This window comes from Prosopis cineraria, unplaced genomic scaffold (genome assembly GCF_029017545.1).
Source record: "Prosopis cineraria cultivar Desert tree isolate PC_DT_omini unplaced genomic scaffold, ASM2901754v1 PC646, whole genome shotgun sequence".
Lineage (NCBI taxonomy): Eukaryota > Viridiplantae > Streptophyta > Magnoliopsida > Fabales > Fabaceae > Prosopis > Prosopis cineraria.
This window is the reverse complement of record NW_026555971.1, coordinates 25,713-38,505: the sequence shown is the minus strand read 5'-3', so window position 1 is coordinate 38,505 and position 12,793 is coordinate 25,713. Positions and strand designations below refer to the sequence as shown.

Below are 12,793 nucleotides of genomic sequence, written 5' to 3'. Positions count from 1 at the left end.
TGACTTGATAACATCTCTCATGTTGAGTAATATGAAAAGGAACATTTAAATAAATTAGTTCACCCACCTCAACAATTAGTTTTTTGAAAAGTATTCTTCATCCCATTTAAGTACACATTAGACATAACTATCTCTAAAATTCACATTATTAATTATTTTTTTGTAAGCATTCTTCCTAAAAATTTGATAGCAATTGTATAAAAATTTACATAAAAGGAAGAACTCAAAAGATAGCAAGGAATTCATTTAACTTAAATATGTCAGTCAAATTGTAAGATTTATAAGTTCACCATTGTTGAAATTGACTGTAGGTTCATAAAGGAAAATAAAAAATTAGAGACCTTATAAAGGTATTAATGACAATTGATGATCTCAAAATATTGAAATGCTAGAAAAGGACTATTGCCTTTATTAGCAATTAAAATATTTTTAATTATTGAAGTAACTAATAAATGAAAACTCACAAATTTAAGAAAAGTTAGTTGTGAACTAAAAAAAAAATCACTTGTGAATATATGGAAAGTCAATCATGAATAAATAATAAAGAATGACATATAAGTCTCAAGAGGATTAATTAATTTCAAATTAAGTCTCAAAATACCCAACTATAGGAATTTGCAAGTTTGGCTATTAATTTTACAATTTTATTATGATGAATTTGTAACTGTTTTTTCAAATTTTAACATAGATGTTGAAAATAAATAAATTTTTTTTCTGTTAAAATTTGAAATACAAATTGCAAATTCATCACAACAAAGTTGCAAAATTGAGAGTTAAACTTATAAATTTTTGGTGTTTGGCACTTTGTGACTTAATTTGAATAAATTTGTCCCCTTAAGATGCTATCTATCATTCTCCCAATAGATAAATAGTTTCATGAATACATACATCCTCACTTGAAAATTAAAGGAGAACCACTTATAAATTTTTGGAAAGTTGCTTTTGAATATATGGAAAGTAGTTGCAGATAGATATTTAGAAATATGAGAAGATCTCTAAATTATTGATTTACAATTAAAAACATTCATATTCATTCACTACTAACATTTTATATATTCCCAAGTAACATTCTTTAAATTCACAGCTGACTTATCCTTGAATAACAAGTTATGCGTGAATTTATAAGATTACCTATTTGTTCATAACTATCTATTCATTTATAACATTCATAAAGTGTTGTCCTTAAATTCATAGGTAACAATCATAAATTCATAACAACTATTTATTATTCATAATTGATTTTCATATTACACAGTTACATTACTTAAATTTATAACTAACTTTACTTAAAATCCATAAATACATTCAATTAGTTATTTTTGATAATTTTTTATTTTTAATTATAAATAAAGACCATATCCTTTCATTTACTTAAATCCATAAATAACATTCAATTAGTTATTTTAATAATTTTTATTTTTAATTATAAATAAAGACTATCATCCTTTCATGACATTTCAATAATTTAAATTTTTTAATTGTCATTAATGCCTTTACAAGGTACTTAATTATTATTTTTCCATTTACTTTATAAAAAATCTTTTTAGGCCTTTTAACTGCTAGCCCAACACAGAAAATCATCATTTGAGTCTTGGCTACTTGCACACGTAAATTATTTGTTGGGTTATCTACAAGGCCCAATACAAGCCCATCAGGCTTTATTGGTATAATGAGAAAGTTTAAATCTTGAAATGTAAGAAACCGGGTCGTTAAATGTGATTTTTCCCTCCTCCCATTTTAATGAATGAGTGTACAGATTACACAACCGAATAATGCATGCTCCACTTCTCACATTGTGTGTGAGTGATAAAAGAGAATAAAAAAAAAATTGAAATTTCCTTTTTTATGAATGTGGTCTAAGCGTTTTTCCCCCCGCTCCTCTTCCTTTCTGGTATGACTCTGTTTCCGCATCGGTGCAACTTAAAAGGTACACTTGGACTCCATAAATCTACATATCATTTCTTTTCCCGGAGAAAAGCACAGAAGAGCGGGGGAAAACAACAACATTCATCAACACCGGCAATTAAAAAGCAGAAAAAACTAGCCATCTTTATGCGCTTAAGATTTTACTCATCTTTATAATATACACCGACATTTCCTTTGCAAACTAAAAACTAAAAACTAGTCATCAAACAAGCTAGGTTGAGTCGAGTTTCAAACTGAGAGCGTACATCAAAGTTCTCTTGAGAAGTTGAGTTAACCAGTATTCCTCATTCCAGCAGCAATCCCATTTATGGTGATGAGTAAAGCATCTCTGATTTTATGGTTGTCATCATCACGTCTAAGCCTCTTGAGTATCTCCACCTGCAGCATGTTCATGGGGTTTAGAAAGGGAAGTCTATTCTCAATTAGCCTCCTTAAGATCCTATTGTTCTCCTGAAGTTTCTCGTGTCCACTAACAACCAGCACAAACTTCTCTGTTGTTTTGAGCTCCTCCCTTAGTTCACGGCCATTTCTGCCTCTTTTCTGACACAAGGACTTCATCATAGTGCTTGGCTATAGGAATGTCTGCTTTCCCCAGAACCATCTCTATAGGTCTAATGCACATTGAAAGAAAGCCACTCTTTGTACATGGCTTGTAGCTCTTCAGTATGTCCTTCCTCACAAGCACCTTTTAAACCTGCTCCAACTCCAAGCCAAGCTGGAAGAACAAATCTGGTTTGAGTCCATGCAAACACCCACGGTATAGCGCGAAGATGTCCAATTCCTTTCGTGCTCTTTCTTCTTGTGGGCGGCTTCCTATGTTAAGGAAGCCAAGCTCTGCTTCAGGTGTGGCTTCATGGAAGTAGGCAAGGAATTCTGGATTCTCATATCTACACTCGGTAATATTGGCAGCTAATTTTTGAGATATCTTTCCATGAGATTACGTACGCCATTTTTCTTTCTCGGGGATGGAGATAGTTGGACGAAGGGTTGCAAGCAGCACGGCTGTTGTGTATATCTCAAGCTGTCTCACAGCTATCTGTGGCAATCCAAACTTATTCTGCACCATCTCTCCCTGCTCTGTAGAACGAAGGGTGCCCTGCAATGTACCAAGTAAAACACAAGATACTTCTCTAGTTTTAGAGCACGCTGGTGATTAGTGCATTTTACTAAAAGCCAAATTAGTTCTTTCAAACGTTCCAGCAGATGGAGCTAGATAGAAACCGTGTTAGAAGCAGGCAGAAATGATCCTAAAAAAGCAGTAGGACCATAATCTAAATTTCAATCATAGTTGAACAAACTCTTCTTCAAAGTAACCTATCAACTATTATTCACTATTGATATTTATATAAGTGGCCAAAAAAAAAATGATGGTTTCTGACAGTTCCAAGCAAGAAGAAATTTCATCTTAAGGGTCTCATTGTTACAACAAAAATTAAAATTCTAACGGTGTGAACTACAGAAAACAAGCAAGCACGGCAAGTTTCAATTTAAACCTTCAATAAACCGATGAAGATCGTAAATATCCTCCTAGTGACCGCAAGAAATGAGGATCCAACCGCTGATATATATAACAGATGGACTGTATCCATGTACCAGAAACCATTGCTATGTAGTTTCATTTTCACACACAGCAAAAATAATATTAACAATATCTGTGACTCCCAATAAAATTTTGATAGGAAATGAGGCTCAAAAGTTCTGAGGTCTAGATGCATAGCTCACCATCACAGAGCCAGGTGGCTGGGACTGAATAGCCATATATGTGGGACCTCCACCACGACCAATACTCCCTCCACGGCCATGGAACAGAGTAACTTTAATGCCATACTCATTGCAAGCAGCTACGACGTCTTCCTGAGCTTTGTAAAGTTCCCAAGCAGCAGTGAATCGCCCAGCATCTTTACCAGAATCAGAATATCCAACCATAACCTCAAGTAAAAAATCATAGTACCATGGTGGGAACTCTTTACGACAAAGTCATACCACAAATTTATAAAATGAATCACATATATAAAATTACCTCTTGATGGCCATTATGGTTCTTAATGATGTGTTCACGATACCAATCAATTGATAAAAGTTTTTCGAATAACTGAACCAGCTCCTCTCAGATCCTTCACAGTTTCAAATAGTGGAACAACCCGCAGTCTAAAAGAGACGTTAGCTACGCATGTCAATAAAGGTCAAAACATTGTAACCCCATTAATGACTGTAAAGTGAGCATTTTCATTGTAACATGCATGTCAACATACAAGTCACGGAGCAGTCTCAAATTTTCTTTCTTTTCACGGAATCTTTAATTTTTCACACAAATAATGAACAATCACATTCACAACTGGAACTCATCTGTTTCAAAAAGATCGGACAAGTGACACAGCTTCATCACTGCTACTCGCTTTCCTAACAATTAGGCAGAAAAAATACCCCAAGCTTCTTGAACATGACAAGTATACAAGCATAAACCAACATTTACATGTGTATATAGCTTAGTTAATATTTATTAACCCACTTATTTCAACTCCAGTAAACAAAAAGATGAATTTTTAATCCTCAAGATCCTGATGACCAGATAATACTTACGTTCCACCAGGACATGCTCTTCCCAGCCCCCACTACACTAACAGCAAGCCGTGCATCTTTCTGTAAAAGCTCCACTGCAAGAACATCACGCGCCTAATGATCAAGTAATGCTCAAAATCAAAAGTGTCAGTCCATATTACCAATGTAAATTTTTTGAAGCAGAACATCGATGCTGTCAGGAAAGTTTCATATGCATGTTTTAATCCACTATATGCAAGATGCTATCTTCATAAGCTTGGGATGAAAATGCAAATTTTTCATGACAAAATTTCTCAAAACAGGACAGGACATCAAAAATCACTTTTCTTGCAAAACCAAACACCAACAAGAAAAAAAAAACTAGGCATAGATGATTGTCAAAGCACTTAATTTTTATTTAATGTCAAAATGCCAGGTGAGATAAGCATCTAGAATTGAAATTGCATAATTTTAAGAGTAATAGCAATTAGTCATACATTTGAAGCCATTGAAATCACATAAGCTCCAAGTGAATCACTCCCTAGCTCAGCTGCAATTCTGAAGGTATCCAAGACTTCTCTAACATCAGGAGTAACCTAAAAAGAATAAACGATGATTGTGATCATTAGTAAAACCAAGAAAGATGCAACAAATAAGTAAATCATGTTAAGAACTGTTAATCAAATTTAACAATAACAAATAACAAATTGAACAGGGTTAAATAGTTTGAAATTATAGAGGTAACGTGGAATGCCATCTCACTTCTATACTGGAAGGAACCAGTGGCCTCTTCCCTTTCAGTTCTCGAGTTAAGAAGTCCAGTTTCTTTTTTCATCCCATTCACTAAAAATTCCCATATCCAAATATTGGGTAATTGCATCAAGTGTCTCAGCATGTCTACCAGATTCCTGTCATATTCCTTGTTTAAGTCGACAACTGATTACCCAAGAATTAATAAGTAACCAATATAAATCAGACCTGACGCAAGTCGAGCTTCATCACAACACCATTCCAAAGGTAGCAACTCTACGGATCAGGTCAGCTAGTCGACCATCAGCTAACACCCCAGATCCACATGATTGCTGCACAAATTAAAAGTTTAACACTGACTGTAGACAACCTTACAGTGAAGAAAAAAAGTGGGGGGAGAGAGAAAGAGCACCAGAGATTCGTAACACAGGAGCAAAGGCTCCAAAAGTTGGTCAGTTGTTTCATAATAACTTGAAGGATCATAGTCACATGGATTATCCTCAAGAAGAAGCTCCAACCGTCTACGACTTTTTAGAAGCTGAGCACATGGGACAGAATATAGATGCATTTAGAATCTTATGAAAGAGTGATCATTCTGAACTACCAATGAAAATTACAACTCAGAAAATCTGGGTTACACAAATAATATTCAGAAATGAATTAATATCAGAGGCACATCTATGACGAGTTGTACTAATCAAGATTACTTTGTCCCCTCATAAAGCATGAGTGCAGGTATTATTTCTTGAATCCATGTTATATTACAGGCAAACAATTATTTGCCGCACCATAGAGTTACCAAAGTAGATGGAGTTATCCATACATATTTTTTTCCTTCTGAAGGACTTTCACCAAACAAATAAGCAATTGCGAGCCCGTAATAATGCATGTATATTAATTCTTGGACAACAAAAAGCCATTGATCAGAACCCTGCTTTTCAACAATTAAATTAAATATATATTAACACAATCAAATTACGGCTGTGGAAAATGATACTATAAAATGTCAGTTACAAAACTTCTCATTAAAACATATAATCCCAAATGCTTCTTCCCAAGTCATTTTGATGCCTTCCCTTCCAATCCTCATAGTAAAAAAATAAGCTAACACATGAACAGATAAGTATAAGAGAAAAGACAGCATATATTGTTCATTTATTTCACCACTAATCTATCTTCAAAACAGTCTCCTTCATGTGACTTTACTTTTCAATTGCCATTTGCCAGCATTTCCTCGCACCCAACACAAACATACATTTTAAGCAAAATCACTTATTTCAATTTCAAACTAGTGTCTACTGCGATTCATTTAAAGTCATCATAGATAGTATGGAAATGCAAGGAATATATCAAGAACATATCAGGTCCAAGAAACCAGCAAAACATAGTTTATCTTGAACAAACACCAAACATTGAATATCAGCTTCAATAGTCAAATTTGAAGTGCTTACCGATGAAGTATAACAGAATCAATTACCTTATCTTTTACATTCCCAAGGACAACCCTGTAAGGAGCAATTCCAGGAAGCTGAGGGAGCTTTGGCTCCAAAAGCTTCTGAAAACTGGACCTTCCTGTTTGGGAGTCAGCATAAAATTTCCTTGGAGTATGTGGTTGACTAGTGCGTAGATTTGTTGGCACTTGAGAAGTGCTCAAATTTTCTGAACTTGTTGGTGATGCATGACTGTTACGGTTGTCGCTCTTGAATGTTGTAGAACTAGAAGAAATATCACCATCCTATGATGAAAAATACATAGGTTATCTAGGATTATTATGGTCAATTATTCATATTTCTGGACTAATAATGCAACTGTAAAAACAGAAACCCCACAATTCTACCTCATGATTTGGTGGCATGTAATCTTTTCCCGGAATATCCAGTCTAGGATACTGAGATTCACCATTTTCTACATGAAAAGATATACCAAAACTGAATCATTAATCGTAGTAATGAAATATACTACATTGATCCTGGGGAATAGGACGGGGGCGAGGAAGGGTATTAGTTATATCCCATATATTAGCATGAATTAATTAGTCTGGCTCCTCCTCTCGCATGAAGTGGGGGAACTAGATGAAGCAGTTTCAGCTACAATTATGTATACCAGCACAAGAGGGTAAATGAGCTTTAGCTGGAAGTTGTGTTGGAAGTGGAGCTTGTTGACCATAATGTTTGAATTGACTTCTATTCATAAATTGATTCCAATCCTCATGGCGATCCTCAGAGAGAGCTTCTGGGAAGGTAGAAGTGACATCAACCATTAGAATTAGAAGTAAATTAGATTAGAAGTATCAAACGTATCTTTACGAATATAATGATGACAAGCCGTGGTCTTGATGAACAGTTCATAAAGGTGTGTGTGCAGATGATTGTGTGAAGACATACAAGGTTCTTAAACAAAACCATATTCAGAAGATCATGTACAAACTCCCCAATGAATCACCAAACATCGTAACAAAGTTATCGTTCATGCCACACTGACATGAATTCTACACAACCCGGCAACTGTTTGAGAAAACAGTCATACAAACTATGCAAGCAGCTCTCAAACTTTTACTGATCATATAATGATATCAATATCAGATAACTGAGTTGGACTTGAGATTTGAGACAGTGGATTGGACGTGATGGTTAAAAGATTGACTTACCAAGCAAGCAGGAATTACTCCCATTACCAAAACAAGAAAGCAAAGATATAGCAAAATGTCATTCATTAAATTATCAGAAATTAAGAACTGGGCAAATTCAAGAGTAATTTGTGTACGTGTGCCTCAGTCCTATTATCATTTCTTAAAGTCCATAAATTAGTTGTTACAAAGAACCTGCAATGATGTTAACTAAAAATGTTCAAGCTTTGAGGAGATCAAAAAATGTTTCTGTTCATATGATAATCTAACAAATCAAATTATCAAGATTCAACTGCACTAATGTTATGAATTCAAATCTTCTTGAGAACAGACAGCCTGCATTGGTCAAATAAAAGAAATCAAAGATCTGTGCCCCAATGCCATTAGTATTGAAAAGAATATGACTGAATATAAAATTTAACATGTAAACCTTCTTCCAGGATTTTATGTGCTAGCCTTAACAACTCATCACTGCACCGATTCATAGACAGCTCGAATCTAAGGTTATCGACTTCGCGAAAATAGAGGTCAATCACCATCCATTTTGATAAAAGTGTAACATCTTTTGTGACCTGAAGGAAAGTGAATAACCAATGTAAACCATTATACTATTAAAATTTACAGCATTCAGAAAGATTTACACGCTGCAATGAAGAAAAGTATGGAGTTTTAAATACAGAGTTCAGAAAATTAGTCAGAAAGTAAATCCTGCCACCATTCTGAGCAAACATTCCATAAGTGGAAAGACAGTAATTAACATGTGATTAGCAGTTTTATTAAATATTAAACTTTTCTTATCCTAGATGACAAATGCAATGGAATGTTCTAACTCAGTTGTAAAATTGTTATTACAAAGTCAACTCTGCTCACTCTACTATGAAAACTTCTCAACCCATGGAGAAAACACTCCTATAGCTGTTGGAAGACAAAATCAGGGAACACATACAGTTAACATGAAGAGTAGAACAGACATCAAAATAAATAAATAAATAAAAAAGAACCTGTGCTGTCACGTTTGGATTTCCATCTCTATCACCCCCATCCAAGATCCAAACTTTATAGGAGTACAAGTTAATGGAAGTGGTTTTCCTGTATGCTGCAATACACAACAGGTTATTGAAAATCTCAAAAGGGGAAGAAAAAGCGGGAGGAAATTAAATAAATTACGCGTGCAAAGAATCTACGAGTTAATTGATACAAAACGAAGATACTAGACCTTCTTTAAAGCATTGCTAACACGACGTAAGTAATGAGGCACGGCTTTCCATAGTGACTGCTCCACAATATTCAAACCTAGGAAAATTGAAAATATATGACAAACTATTATTTTCTTTCTTACGATGAACCTAAGCATGCAAGGGCTGAAATATCTACTATGCAGTTTACCAGCCCTAGCCTCATCAACTGGTGTGGGTTTTTCACGCCTAAGCTCATCTGTCTGCCATATTGAAGTTATCTCCCTCACCTACCAAAGCAATAATGATTTTTAAGAATAAAAGTAGAAATAGGATTTATACTAATCGTTTCACCGTTAGAGAGATGATCTACTACCCTCACACCACGGTGACTTTCTCTAGAGTGAAAATATTGCTCAAGAACCTTACCAGATCTTCAATCACCATTTCTCGATCTTCAAAACTAAGATCAGGTCGATCATTAAGATCCAAAAGATGCTGCAGGGACAGAAAAGAATTAGGATGCAGACAAAAAATTTTAGATGATATATGAGATTTAATGTTCAAGCCTTCAGTAATTTTATTAACATCAGACTAAGACAAAAACTCACAGCAATTCTAATGTGTTTGTACTGTAAAGTACGGCGATTGATTTGTGTGGGATGGGCTGTGAGAACAATTTCAACCTCCTGTAGCGACCAAAAAAAATAACAATAACAACTTAGAAAAATACAATATACTGAACATTAAGTAAATCGCCATCATTTAATACCACTAAATTGGCGAGAAAATAATTGCTTGCAAAGAAAATACTTAAGGATTCTGATCAGACCTGCTTGCAGACTGTGTTATAAAGCTCGTCAGGGGAAACTCCACTCTGCACCAGCTGGTTAAAGGTGTCATCACAAGATTTTGATAAATTCGGCACATTCCGTCCTTTACGAACCCTGCACAAACAAAATTCCTATAAGAGATTGCACCACCTTGTCAAAATTGGGACAGTATTTTCAGTACGGCAAATTATGTTATCCGTCTTCTTATTCTGAACTAAAAATGATTTTGTAGTTTCAAGAGGAAAGAAACAGAAGAATTATAAAGAGAGTATGAGAATTACCTGTGATGGGTTTCGGCTATGCCCGTCAAAGTAAGATAATGACTGAAGGCACGGGCGAGAATCAGAGCATCTTCTAACGTCATCTCCGATAACTCTGAAGCCAACTGCTTCTCGACCAGTTCGGCCATGCCCTCAATCCCTGCCTGCCTCATATTACAAGCACTCTGGACAAAGAAACCTAACATTATTACTAGCTACTGCTAGCGAGAAGAATAGAGAAATCCAACTATAATTTCACATCTCTAAAAGGACTATATTATACACAGATTTTGCAATCGAGGACTTCAGAACTATACAAAGTCTACTTCGGTCCTTATGGATTAATTTAGACATCAGCTGAGTTTTTCTTGCAACCAAAACTCTCATGCAACAATAGTAAGTGCATATTCTACTCAAACTTCGTCTTTCTTAGTCCACTTCCTCAGCTACCAGAAGGAGACACCAGAAAACAGTTATGCTATCGCAGACCAAGAAAACCCATCAGAAGACGAAATTACCAAACGGATGCTAGAATCATACAGAAAATAGACTAGATAAAAAAGCCGAGAAAGTGAAAAGGGGGCCAGAGGTAAACCTGAGCAAGAACTCGAATTTTTTCCAGTTTCTCCATGAACATACTTCCAACTTCTCGCTGCAAAACGTCGTTGAGCATATTGCCGAGCAATCTACAGTCATCGTCAAAGTTCTGAAACGAGATTTCCTCCGCTATATCGTCTGTGTTATCGGCCATTGCCAGTCACCCCACCAAACCGCCAGTCTGAAACTGAACACCCACGAAAGAAGGAGAAAAAAGAAACGTAGATAGATGTGAGTGAAGAGAGAGAGGAAATTGTGGGGCCAATATTTCCCGCAAAAAAGTGCCAAGAGACAAAAACAACAAGTGACAGCCAGAGAGAGAAAGAACGGACTTTCGTGACAAGCTGCGTGTGAGCCTAACAGAGGAAGACGACGACGCGAGCATTCAAAAAAGAAATAAACTTTCCCAGCCACCCCAACCGTATATAAAAGCTGGTACTGAAAACGAGAGGAGGCAAGACAAAAATATGAGTTAGTTTCTTGTTCGCTAATCTTTCCAAAACTTGGCACGCCATTATTGCAATATTTTTTTAATTTTCTGTTGGTAAGTCCATAGATTGGAGTTAGCCATTGGACTTTAGTGAAGATTATTCATTCAACTCTAACTTTGCTTTACATGTTACTACAGTTTGAATGCTTTTTCATGACGTGTTCAGTATTCTTTTCTCTTTGTTATTTATAGTGAATTCATTTTGATCATATAAAAAACCTTAATTATTTTTTTTGTTTCTACTAAATATAGGAAAAATTACTAAATACTAATATATTTTATTTTAAAGTATATATATTTAATAAGAATAAAATTAAAGGTTTTTTTTTTTTTTCCTTTCTACTTGCTGCTACCCGCCCGCATTCTCTCACTGTCACATGTAAGACGCTGTGGACGTGGAGTGGGTATTTAATTTTTTTTTTTCCTAGTTAAAATATTTTTAAAAAAAAATGAGCGTGACTCTGACCTATGGTGCAAGTATAGGGGCGTCGCATGGAAATGAACTACTATTAACCTAATAGTAGGTTTGACTTTTTGCTTTTGGCTGACTCACTCAGTTCATTTAACAAACCTTTTTTTTTATATATATAAAAAAATTAATATATTAAAAGGTGAAAATCCTTAAATAAGATTGCATCTAATAACAGAGCATATATGTTGTGAACAACAAAAAAAAATAAAAAATAATTCCACAAATAGAATAAGCCTAAAAACAATACCAGAATTAAAACATATAAACTTAGCAGTATGGAAGGAGCATGAGAAAAATTAAAAAAATTACAAAGCTAATATCGCAATGAAGAGCCCCCAATATTAGTTGAATGCTATTTGAAAACTTCTAGTCATAGCAAATGATTTCAAGAAGACCATCGCCAGTTTTTAATATAAAGGTAACTAACTTTGTGCTTATAAAAAAATGTTAGTTATATTTTTAAAGTTATAAAAAAATATAAAACTTTTTAATTTTACGATTCTTTAAAATTAATAAGTATAGTAAGTTATTATTTAAAAATTCAAATCATGATAAATAAACAAGGATGAAAATGTTAAATAAATTTAATTAATCTTTTTTTGCCAAAATTTAACTACTCTAATTTTGCCTCATATTAAGAATGGGAGGGAGAATTATGTTTTTTATATGTTAAAAAATATTTCAATTTTTTAATTATATGCTTATTAATTGAAGAGATATAAATATTATCATAAAAATTGCAGCCAATAAAAACATTAGAGGGTTTTGTTATTTGCACAAGGTGATCATGATTTCTCAAGTTTCAACTTTCAAGAATATTATTAAAATTAAAGAGTAAATATAAAATATTTTATACTTATATAAAATACATTTAATTTTATTTATGAGTCACTTCTAATTATTGTGGTTAAACTTTTTTATGTTGTCCAAAAAAGTAAAGAAATTTCCTAATTTAACCTAATCAAATACAGAGTAATCTTTGCAAATCTTTTATTTCTCATATAATTTTTTTCTTTCTAATCTAACCATTGAAAATTGTGAAAGTATAAAATTAAAAGAAAATAATTAAATATTTTTTTTATGAATCATGACTTATAAAATCAACTATAAATTTTTTATAGAAGGT

The 12,793-nt window shown here is 34.0% G+C and overlaps 1 pseudogene; it reads right to left on the bottom strand.

The window, feature by feature from the left end:
- Positions 1 to 1,817: 1,817 nt before the first annotated feature.
- On the bottom strand, positions 1,818 to 11,188 carry LOC129297891 (phosphoenolpyruvate carboxylase 4-like; annotated as a pseudogene).
- Between the last annotated feature and the right edge of the window lie 1,605 nt (positions 11,189 to 12,793).